General features: G+C 44.3%; 1 pseudogene; it reads left to right on the top strand.

Annotated features, from left to right (window-relative positions):
* The window catches only part of LOC113179722 (aldo-keto reductase family 1 member B10 pseudogene), a 35962-nt pseudogene extending 24988 nt beyond the window's left edge, over positions 1 to 10974 (top strand).
* The last annotated feature ends 1351 nt before the right edge of the window (positions 10975 to 12325 follow it).

Below are 12325 nucleotides of genomic sequence, written 5' to 3'. Positions count from 1 at the left end.
TAAGAAAAAATCTCAAAGCCTGAAAACTTTTAAGGAGCACCGTAAGGGGACCTTTCTAAGAGAGCAGGGAATGGGGCAGGGGAAGGGGCTGATCAAGGAAGTGGCTCAAGTTAAGCTCACCTTGATTTTCAGGAGCATAAGCCACCTCATTTCAGGCTGGGGCTTGGCACCCTCTTGTCAGTCAGTCATGGGCTATGGGGCATACACCCAGGAGTCCCACGTCCTGGAAGGAGACACTTTTCTTTAGAGGATGACACCCAAGAGTCATCTGTAGCTACCATAAAGGCAGCTGTGAAATGAGCACTTGGATCCTAAAAAGTAAATCTGAGTGGGCTCTAAAGCCATCTTTTAATCAAACTAGGTGTTTAATAAATAGTGGGTGATTGATTGACTCCTGCCCTCCCCACTCCCTTTTATAAAGGAGAATACTACTATAAAAGAATACTATGGTGTGAGGGATCTGTCTAGTCCTTGAAGCATTTTATAAAAATACCAAATTCACTTTGTGAACTGAAATAGGAGTAGCATGGCAAATCTATGCCTCTCTGTCTGTGGAGGTGAGTGTGGACACGGGCATGCAGAAAGAGAAAAGTTACCATCTGGAACCATTGAGAAGCAGGGGGAAAGTTATAGCCCCAAACACCACAAGCCGCCTTGGCTAAATGCAATTTGTGTGTTTCATCTGGAGGGTGAGTCATCTCCCACTGTTTTTTCTCTCATCCTCCCCAAAGTCCAATTCAACCAAGGAGGAGCTCCAGATGGTTCACCCATAAGCAGGTCTTCTTCGATGGTTCTGGAAGGATTAATTAGTCATCACCAGGAATCTGAAGACCAAATCAAGAGGCAATATGGCAGAGAAGGAGGGAGGGAGGGAGAGACCCGTGGCTGCTGAGGGAAGCCCAGAAGGGCCTGTGGATCATCCAGATGGTGTGTCACTCCAGAGCTGTGACACAGGACTGGACCAGGTGTTTGCAGCAGGCCCCATGCACACCAGAATCACCTGGGGAATTTTCAAAAATACTGATGCCCAGGGCCTGCCCCTGAGATTCTCTTTCAAGTGGTGCATTGGAATCTGGGGATCAATATTTCTCTTCTTAAAGCTCCCTGAAGATTTCAGTGTGCACTTAGTGTAAAGGAACACTTGGAACACTTGTGATTTATTTGAATTACAGTCAAAGTTTATTGCATTTCCCGGAGTATTTATTATCTGTCTGCCCAGTCCTGTGTTTGGCACTAGGGAGAATACAGGGCAGTTGAAACTGGAAGAGATGAAGGACAAGGGAAATCTAAAGGTTTGGGTTCCAAGACCAACTCTTGTCACTTAACTGTGTGACTGGGGAAGCTGCTGAAGTCTTTTGTTTTATTTCTCAGTTTCTTCACCTGTAAAAAACTGGAGTAAGTAAAGCTGAGGGAACCTGGATTTACCCTTCCTTAGCTCCTTTTCAGCGTTCATATCAAGACAATTCACCATTCCCAGAATCCACCACATTGAACCTCACTGGACCCATGCTAGCCACACACAATTCCCTTCCTGTTGGAGCAGCAAGACAGGCCTCTGTAGCTTTCCTGCCCTTCAGCACTTTGTTCTCTCCCTCCCCAGGTCCCCAGAGTCCACTCCTAGTGCTTCAGTGGCTTGGGTTCTTCTACCTCTGCCTCTCATGCTATCAGCCTGTCCTCATGTCCCCCCAGCTTCACCTCCCCACCTGCCACCATCCCAGATCTCAAGGTGAGTTCTCTTGCTTCTAAATCATTTGTGGGGTTGATTTTATTCATACCTGTCTCTGCCTCTTCTGAATTCCTTACTCTTAGTGGCGAAAATTCAGAAATCGCTGCCTTTCATGGCCACATGCACTGGTTTCCCCATGACTTTGAATGCATCACCATCTGAAGGTCAAATCTTCTTAGCCTTCTATTACATGCTCCACCTACAGAAAGCACCCACTGTGTGCCAGGCACAGCCCTGTCCACACTTACAGGAAGAGAAACTGAGGCTCCAGAGGATGACATCAGCTTGTCTGAGGACCTGGTTGAGGAGTCAGGGCTCCAGGCCACACCTGCCTGGCTTCAAAACTGTGCTGTTTCCTCTACTCTACATGCCTCTATGGGGGAACATTTGTCAGATGATGAATTTGAACATCCAGGAGTGAATGCAAGTGACCTCAATGTAAATGACAACCCGGGAGGAAGGCAGAGTAATCTCTTTGCTTCCTTCCACCTTCTCTAAACAGGAAATTGACACATCTGTCCAACCTCATCTGAACAACTGCTCCATTTGTTGATTCAGCTTAATAGATAATGTCCAATCTTCAGAGCACTGAACTGACGTAGAAATTATTCATTCCTCCAGAGGGTGACACATGAAACAGAAAAAGAACGGGACTTGAGCTAAGCACACTGCGTCTGACTCCTTCACTTTTGCTGTTCATTTGCTGTGTGACTTTGAGCAAGTCGCACTATTTCTCTAGGCTTTCATTTTTCTATGAGTAAAAGGAAAGAGTAAGACTAGATCAGTGGATTCCAGTCTTGGTTTGGAGAGACAGAACTCTTGTGATGGAAAATGTTTTGACTAAAGAATGAGAAGGCAAGGAGAGCCATGTCTTTGAGGACCCTTCTTCCAGGGAATCCCTGAAGTCACTTGAGGGAACCCATTTGAAATTCACTGGGCTAGGATATGAGCTCCCAGATGTCCCATTGAGAAGGCTTGTGGTTTTGTCTCCCCTTGCTCTGGACAATCCCTCCAAGCAGCATTTCCTGCACTTAGGTGCCTACTGAATACTTTCAGATGTCGAGTGGGGATTGCTTCTGGACTTAGTCCACAAGGCACATTTTCCTCCTAAGTGCATTGCCGCTCCCCCTCCCTGACGTCCTCTTGCATCCCACCATCAATTAGTTCTACTTGTCAAGTGTGTCTTCATTTCCTCTCTGACAAATTCCTCTTTCCCTTTAGGATGAGCTAACCTTAAGGACAATGATGCATCTGTCCTCCGGGGATTCTAGAACAGGGCGAGAGGGGGATGGGGGGACTTCCCAAACTATGTGTTCCTGTGCGTTCCATGACTCCCCTCTTCCAGGAGTCTTGGGTCACCTCACTCAGCCTGATCTGGGAGAGCAGTATTTGTTCCCATAGCTGAGCTTGCTCCAGCCTGTACTAGAGGAGACGGTGTTTCCTGATCAATGACGCCTTCATTAAAAATTTACATCTTGCAAGCTGTTCTAGGGCTAGATCAAAACCAGGAGCTTCTGGACATGTTTCCAGCTCTTCTGTGTCAGGATTCCGAGAAGAAGATACATATATGGGATTTAATAAGCCCAAGACCCCCGGGGTTGGGGGGGAACACCTGTTAGGATAAAGGGGCAGAATTGTGAGGAAGCAGGAGAGGTTTCTGACCACTATTCATGTTGGGTGTCTGTGCAAGGAGAGTAGGAAGAGTCCACTGGGTAGAAATAACCCAACTGCAGTGAGGTTCTGGGGTGGCTTGGCCAGGTAATGGGGAGTCCCCAAGCAGAGGTTGACTGTTGGAAGAGTCCTGTGCCAGGCAGGAAGGCCCAGCTACAGAACCTATCGAGCAGCCTGGGAAAGTGTGCTCTAGGTGAGATCCTGCAATGAAGAAAAAGGAGGGTGCTGCTGGAGGGTGCTGGTGACCCATACTCCCACAGGAGATTGGAGGGACTTCTCCAGCTGCCATGCCTCCTTTCCTGGTTCAGTGGATGTGGATTTCACCCAAGGGCCACAAGGAATCAGGGCATGCTTGTCATGAGGAGCACAGACTATTGGAAGGTGGGCCACTAGCTGGCTCTGGGTGCCATTGGAACTGGTTGCTGCGCGTGTGGCAGAACAGGAAGACCTTGGCAGTGCTCCGTACCCCCTTGACTAAACCTACTATTGGACATTGCAGCCATCCCACAGGTTAAGCCCTTCTGAAGTGCAGAGGTGGTGATGGAGAGCTGCACTCCAGCTTAAATCCATCAAGATGGATACCATGGCAGCATCTCTAGAAGAAATTCTGGGACCTCTCACTTCTCACATTTATGGATATGAACATGGAGGCTCAGAGAGGCTGAAGTGACTGACCCAAAGCCACAGACTTGGTAAAGGACAAGGCAGAGAGCAAAGTCCTTATGAATGAATCAAGAACACAGATGTGTCTGGTTGACAGACAAATACCCTGCCTCCAGACAAACACCCTGCTGAGAGAGAGGCAATGACTACATAAATGAACTGACTTCAGAGAGTGGTAAGCACTATGCAGAGAATAAAAAATAGAGCAATAGGGCAAAAAGTGATGGGAGAGAAGGAGAAGGTTCTCCAGAGAGGGCTCAGGAGGCTGCTCTTCAGTGGGAGTTTGGCCTGGGTCTGAGCCATGAGGATGTACAAGTCATGGGAAGAAGAGGAGCAGAGGCGGTCCTGTGGCTGAACAGGCTGAGCTCAGCTGGGTAGAAGGGGAATGGAGACCTGGGGGGATAGGACCAGGATATGGACTGGAGAATTGGCAGGGCTTTGGTGCTCCCAGTGGGTTTGGATTTTTATTCTAATTTCATTAGAAGCCAATCTATAAGAGATGATAAAAGACACTGAGAGGTCAATGAAATGGGGGAAAGAACTCCTCTTGGGGTGAATCCTATCAGTTGTCATACTTTTGATAAGTACCTGCACTGAGGAGGACCCATCTTTTCGAGTTGCCTCCAGGTACAGAGATGAACATGAACAGCATTGCTAGGAGAATGGTATTAGTTCTGGGAAGGGAGAGCAGAGGAAGAGCAGAAAGCTGTCCCTCTTCCTGTTGCACCTTCTCCTGCAGAGTGCTCAGGCTCATCCTCAAAATCATGGTTCTTAACCTTAGCTCCCTTTTGGAGAGCTTAAAAAAAATGACAGCTGGGCATGGTGGCACATACCTGTAATCCCAATGGCTCAAGGAGGCTGAGACAGGAGAATAGCGAATTCAAAGCCAGCCTCAGCAAAAGTGAGGCGCTAAGCAACTCAGGGAGACCCTGTCTCTAAAATAAAATACAAAATAGGGCTGGGTATGTGGCTTGGTGGTTGAGTGCCCCTGAGTTCAATCCCCTGTACCACCCCACCACACAAAAAAAATTACTGGAGCTGGATGCTGTGATGCATGCCTATAATCTCAGTGACTTGGAGGCTGAGAGGAGGAGACCACGAGTTTGAGGCCAGCCTGGACAACTTAGGGAGGCCTGAAGCAACTGGTGAGACCCTGTCTCAAAATAAAAAATCAAAATGTCTGGGAATGTACCTCAGTGGTAAAGCAAGGTGAGATTCAATCCCCAGTACTTCAAAAATATATATGGAAACCTGGATCCTGCCCTCACTGATTCTGATTTAAGTGGTCAAATTACTCTTTTGAGAATATAAAAGAGTCTGAATATACAGTGTATGGCAACCAGATAATTTAGAGAAATAGAACTCTGACCCGCAATCTGCACCAACCCATCCAGGAAGCCAAACCCTAACCTCTGTAGCAACTGGCCCCAAACACTCAGGACTCATGGTAACTGCCAGATTCCCTAATTTCTGCCCATTTCCCTCTTAGAATCTTCCAGTGACAGTCAAATATACACACCTCACTTAACTGCTGAATTAGGAATGAGGAGCTTCTCCGTGCCCATGAGCCCCAATCAGAACACATCTGAAGCTGTCCCTTTTTCCCAGTCCTCTGCCTGCCTTTGAGTCTCTGCCACACACAAGTAATGGTGTCTCCTTTGCTAGAGCAAGCTCTGAATAAATGGCTTTTGTGTCATTGGGGCTGAGAGTCTTCATTTATTTCCTCAGAAACAGCTTAGAAATTGGGTATCTTAAATGCTTCCCATGTGGTTCTAATAGACAACCAAGGCTCTAAATCAGTGGTTCTCAAAGTGTGGCCCCTAGACCAGCAGCATTAACTTGTTAGAAAAGCAAACCTCAGTCAGCATTAGACCTGCTGAATCAGACATTTGGGGGCATGCATTCGGATGCATGTCAAAGTTTGAGAACCACTGCCCCAAAGAAAGTTTGAACAAACATTTAGTAATTTTGGTTTGAAGGATCACCAAATCATTGCTCTCCTTGGGATGCCTATATGCCTTCATGTTGGAGGAAATCTATAACCTCTTGAGCCTCTTGAGCATCTGGTGCTGTTCTAAATACTTCACGTGTGTTATTTTTTGTGACAATTTCATGAGGTAGGAACCATTATCATTCTTATTACTAGCCAGAATCTAAGTTCAAGGAGCCTGGCACATAGTCTTGCCCTTCTATCTGGCTTAATCTCTCAGTGGTCATTGGCTTAAGTCTAGCATATTGCATAAATCATACTCATGAATTCTGAATGTGAAAAGATATGGGTCATGAAGGAGATTTTTACTAAGTGGAATGTGCAGGGGTAGGGAACTTTGAGGGTAGTGTAGGAGGCCATGGGAGAAAGGTGAAGAGAGGAAGGCAGAACTAGGAGGCAAAGCTGACCAACCAGGTATCTAGAAAGGATACTGAAGAGGGAGGAAGAAAAATAGCTATGACAAACACCACCAAGCCCACCATGGACCCCGCATGTTTTGGGGATGCATCAATTTACTGGCCAGAAAAGAGGCCAAGGTCAAGGTAGAGCCTCTGAGGTGCTGTGGGAAGTCCACAAGGAGGGGTGCAGGTTTGATTCCTGAAGATTTTCTGTTTCCCCTTCTGCGACATTCCCATCCAGTGCCACCTCCAGCTTCATGTACCATGTCTGCAGGGAATGCCTGATTGAGGGGAGGAGTTGAGATTGTTTATTTCCTGCAGTGTGACAGGGTGGACAGTGATGCTGCTAAGTGGGACAGGGGCTACAGAAAAAGGTAGAATGGGGAAAGGGGACATAGAATAGAGTGTGTGAGAAAGTGAGGCTAGTTAGAGAAAGAAACCTATGTCTCTCATCCCCTGTTCCTTTCCCTGAACCCCTCAAAGCAAGTTACACTGCTAGTAAAGGAGAATTGGTAGAATTATAAAATTAGTCTCATCTTCCTGGTTGGAATTGTTAAATCAGGAGGAAGCTGAGTCTAGAAGACAGACTGTTCCAGTCAGCTGTGTAACCTTGAGAAAATTATTCCTTTGAAAATATAAAGAAAGCTACTGACATTCTCTCCTCATGAAGACACACAAGCACAACTTTAAACAAAACTCCATGTAATTTGAGGGGACATGGATCCCCTGAAATTCATCCCAGAATCCCAAAGGGAAGAAGTTCTGCCAGCAAAGATAAGATAGCCAGGTACTTTAATCATCCTTCCAAATCCAGCTTAGTTATTAATTTGTAATGTAGCTCCCTGGAAATCTCTCTGTGATATTGAAATTCATTTGCTCACTTATCATGCTCTGCCCTTGAGACACTTGTGAAATTAGCAGCAGAGAACAATTCAGATGGGCAGGCGTCATTTCTCACCTGACATGGCATTATATCAGGAGTTATGCCCTCTCTTGCCAGGCTGGGGTACACAATAAGGTTTTAGCTCTCTAAAAATCCAAATTAAATGACTCTAAGCCCTCATCATGATTCTAATGGCAACTCTGTTCTTATTACAAGGTTATTTTCCCCAAAATAATTTCTGAACACCCTTAGAAATAGTTTTGTGGTCAGTGAGGCATCCTTCTAGTTGCTTCTGAAGTCCACTCCACCCCCTCTGGAGCAGTTGCTGTGCTGGCCAAGGCATGAATGCTCCATGTGCCAAAGCCAGGTAGCAGCTCAGACAGGACTTCTCTTCGCAGGACTTTCTCTTACCCTGAGGTGCTGATAGTAGTAGTGGGATGGGGGGGGGTGCTCTTCTGTAGTTTCCACTGACCAGTTCTTTTAGCTAACATATTACCTCATGTATTTCTCAAGTGATGGACAGTAGGACATCTATCACATCCGGAGCTACAGGCATATCAGTGCCCATGAGCTTACTAGTTCAGTAACGTAAGTATAGAAATCCAACATATTTACTTTTGCATTAAGTCATCCAGGGGATAATAAAATATTGTAATTGCTAGGCACAGTGGCATATACTTTGTAGTTCCTTCTACTTGGGAAAGCTGAGGCAGGAAGATCACTTGAGGCTAGGAGTTTGTGGCCTGCCTAGGTAACATAGTAAGACCTCATCTGAATTATATCGATCTATTTATCTGCAATAGATTTCAAGTCAGCATTTATTATACATATTACCTCCAGCTCTTCCAGCAGGACAGTTCAAGACTCCAGATTAAGTAGGCAGGGGTCAAGAGTCAGGACAGAAAGACAAGTTCCAAAGACCTTTATCTCCCTCTTACCCTTTCCCAAGCCTGAGTTTAACAAACATGGTGCAGAAGTGCCCTGGGGACCCAGTTCATCAACTAATAGTCTCTCACTGCATTAGGAATTTGTTTAACTATAGTTGACAGTCCTCCTCCCAGGAAGTCACAGGTCATTCACAGCTGAGAACTGAGAAGTCTAATGGAGGACTGGGAGGAAGACCTAGGCAGAGCCAGGAAACCATAGAGTATGTGCTAGTAGACAGTAAGCAGGTATCTGCAAAGTGAGAAATAGGAATGATGGAAAAACAAGAGAGACCAGATACCCAGGACAAACTCCTCAACTTGTAAATAAGCCCCAGGCCAGTGCTGCTCTTCCAGATTCACCTGAGAAATGCCACCCCCTAGAATGCCTATTCCTGTGAGGGTCAGGTGGAAATCCTCTCCCAGCAGCCCGATTTCTTTTTCATATTGGAATGTGGAGAGTGCTAATTTGCAAAGTCATTCTACAATCTCTTGCAAAATAAACCACCCCAGAACTCCATAGCTTAAAATAACCACCATATAACTATCTTGAGAAACTTTTGAAAAAAGTATTTGGATCATTTCCCCTGAGGCTAGAGACAAAAACCATCTGTAAACACTAAACTCAAGTCGTAGGGTTTTTTTTTTTGTGTGTGTGTGTGTGTGTTATTGTTCTGCAGGTGTATGGGTTATCAATTTTGAAACTGTTCTCTGCATATTCCAGGATTAAGAAAATAAGACACTATATCATGGGTAATAGGATCCATGATTTCAGCAATTAGAAAAGGTAAACTCATGATTTGAAATAATGTTTTTGGGTTTTTTGTTTGTTTGTTTTTGATACTGGGGATTGAAACCAAGAGCACTTAATCACTGAGCCATAAGCCCAGCCCTTTTTGTTTTTTATTTGGAGACAGGGTCTTGCTATGTTGCTTAAAGCCTGGCTAAGTTGCTAAGGCTGATCTCAAACTTGTGATCCTCCTGCCTCAGTTTCCTGAGTCACTGGGATTATAGGCATATGCCACCACGAAGCTGAACTAATGATTTTTAACATAAAGAGATGGAATCAACAATAGATAGTAGTATCTATAGTGGGTGTTTATGTGTGTGTGTGTGTATGTGTGTGTGCATACATATATTTTCTAGATATGAGCACAAAGGGGGCCAAAAATCATCGACACTGAAATAACAATGAGCATGCCTACTACCTCCATCTTGGTTTCTAAATACTCTTCCCCACTAAAAAGAACTAGGGTTCTGTAGGAAAATGACTGATTCAAAGGCTGAGGCAGAGACAATACAAGATGAGCCTGAAAAATCTTGTGCCAAAACAATACAGAAGTGCCCCCAAATCATGGAAACATATGAAAAAGAGGGGTTAGTTTGAAGAGGCTCTCAAAGGCCAAATCTGTAAGAGGTTAAGCATCAGGAAAAAATATGATAGTAACTATTTATAACCCACTGAATCAAATTGAAACCAGTGAGTTAAGACCAATATAAATAAATAAATGGGGAGAAGAAAAAGTTTTTTTTTTTCCTGACAGTAGACTCTTAACTAATAAATGAAGAAAGAATGATGAAATTAGAAAATCAACATTAGGCAATCACCATGGTAATAATTAATTTGTAAATGGAATTGTCAGTGGATACTAAGCTAGTGCATTATAGTGTCTTGGAGAGTAAAGGATAGTTGTGTGGTCTCAAAGTATCATGGTAAGATTTAATTACAACGAAAATTATAACTTGACATCTATCTGCTCTCTCCGAACTGTTTCTGTATTAATGGCAACAGCATCAAAGCCAAGTGCCTATTATGGACAGTGAAAGTCCCCCCAGGCAAAGAAGCCATGAAGGGGGCCATTGCAGCAGGCTATCACCGTATAGATTACACCTCTGTCTATCAGGACAAGAATGAGGTGGAAGAAGCCATCCAAGAGGAGAACCAAGAGAGGGTGGCAAAGTGGGACGACCTCTTCACTGTTAGCAAGTGGTGGTGCGTCTTTGAAAGAAGCTCTCTGAAAGAAACCTGGGAGAAGACGCTCAGGATCTGAAATTGGCCTATGTGAACATCTCTCTTACTCACTGGCCACTGATGTTTCAACCTGGGAAAGATTATTCCCCAAAGACAATACAGGCAATAGCCTCACTGGGAAGTCAACGTTCTTGGATGCATGGGAGGTCGTGGAGGAACTGGTGGATGAGGAGGAGTTGGTGGAAGCCCTTGGTGTTTTAAGCTTCAACCACCTTCAGATTGAAAGGCTCTTGAATAACCTGGACTTAAATATAAACCAGTTATAATCAGATCAAGTGTCATCCATATCTCTCCCAGGAGAAACTGATCCAGTACTGCCACTCCAAGGGCATCACTTTCACACGACAGCCCCCTGGACTCTCCTGTAGATCTTAGGTCAAACTAGAGGACCCCTCATTACTGGAGGATCCCAAGATGAAGGAGATTGCTGCAAAGCACAAAAAAACTTGACTTCAGTTCTGATCCAGAGGAATGCGGTGGTGATCCCCAAGTTTGTGACCCTGGCATGCTTGCCAAGAATCTTCAGGTCCTTGACTTCAAATTGAATGATAAGGAGACGGTGGCCATACTCGGTTCAACAGAAACTGAATGGCCTGTGTCCTGGCTGACCAGACTCATTTGGAGGAGTATCTCTTCTGAAGCTGAATCTTCTGATGAAATTACCTTGTGGGTTCTCTCTCTTCACTGAAGTGGAACTCATTCTCCCTGAGTCCTATTTTAGCCGAGCTTATGTGACATCATACTGTGCCTGGCCTTGTTGCAGGCCAGAATCTCAGCAAGTTTAATTTAGATCCATATGTTCAACCAGAAGCAGACTATCACAAGGAAGTATGACTCAGATAAGCAAATGACAATTTTTTCCACTTATTTGATTTGACCAAATGTTTGTTAAACAACAAAAACTCTGCTAACACTGAGAAGAATGAAAAATAATCATAGTAAACAAGAAAGAATGATAAATAGTAGCTTTACACAAAGTTGCAAAACTATCAGAAAAACCACCATAAACAAAATTCAAATTTAACATCACCAGTAATGGGACAAATCGACATTGCTTACCTCCTGAAACAATGCACTGAGAAAAATTAAACATCCCTTCTGTTATACTTCTGCAAAAATGTGCGACATGAATCTAGTCATGATGGAATACCAGATAAACCCAAGTTGAGGAACATTCTGCAAACTAACTGGCCAGTACTTTTCAAAACTGCTATGTCAACCAGGCCTGGTGGCACACACCTATAATTCCAGAGACAGGGGAGGCTGAGGCAGGAGGATCACAAGTTCAAGGCCAGCCTCAGCAACTTAGTGGGACCCTGTCTTAAAATAAAAAATAAAAAGGGCTGGGAGTGATACACATCTCAGTGGTAGAGTGCCCCTGGATTCAAGTCCCAGTACCAAAACAAAACAAAACAACCTAATGTCATGAAAGGCAAAGAAAGCCAGAGGACTGGTGGAGGTTGTAGATAAATAAGGGAATGCAATACATGATCCAGGGTTTTCTTTTGCTATAAAGGACATTTTGGAGATGGTTGGAAAATTTTGCACAAGGTCTACAGATTAGATAATAGCACCATTGAAAGTAATTTTCTGTTGTTTTTTTTTAATTGTACATGATTATATAAGAGAATTGTCTTGTTTTTAGGAGATACTGTCGTACATAGGCATAAAGAAGTATAGTGTCTATAACTTACCCTGAATTGGGGTCAATTTTGGCAAAAGATACATGGGATTTTTAAGTACTATGTAGTTCTATATATTTTCTGTAAGTCTGTAATTATATCAAAGTAGAAAGACTTTAAAAACAACTATTTTCTTATTTCTCCTGTTCCTGTGGGTGGTCTGAAGCTTAGCTGGTCAGCTTTTCTTCTGGTCTTACTTGGGATCTTTTGCATCTGCAGTCAGACGCTGGGGTAGAAATATTCCAGATGGTTCCACGTGTAGCTCCTTTTCTCCTGCACTTTGGTGCAGGTGGCTTGGTCGCAGGGCTCAGCAAGAACACCGGGACAGAGGTCTTCTCTACCCATAGTCTCAAAACT

This window comes from Urocitellus parryii, chromosome 7, assembly GCF_045843805.1.
Source record: "Urocitellus parryii isolate mUroPar1 chromosome 7, mUroPar1.hap1, whole genome shotgun sequence".
NCBI classification, from domain to species: domain Eukaryota; kingdom Metazoa; phylum Chordata; class Mammalia; order Rodentia; family Sciuridae; genus Urocitellus; species Urocitellus parryii.
Note: the sequence above shows the minus strand (reverse complement) of the source record. Positions and strands in the feature narration are given on the sequence as shown.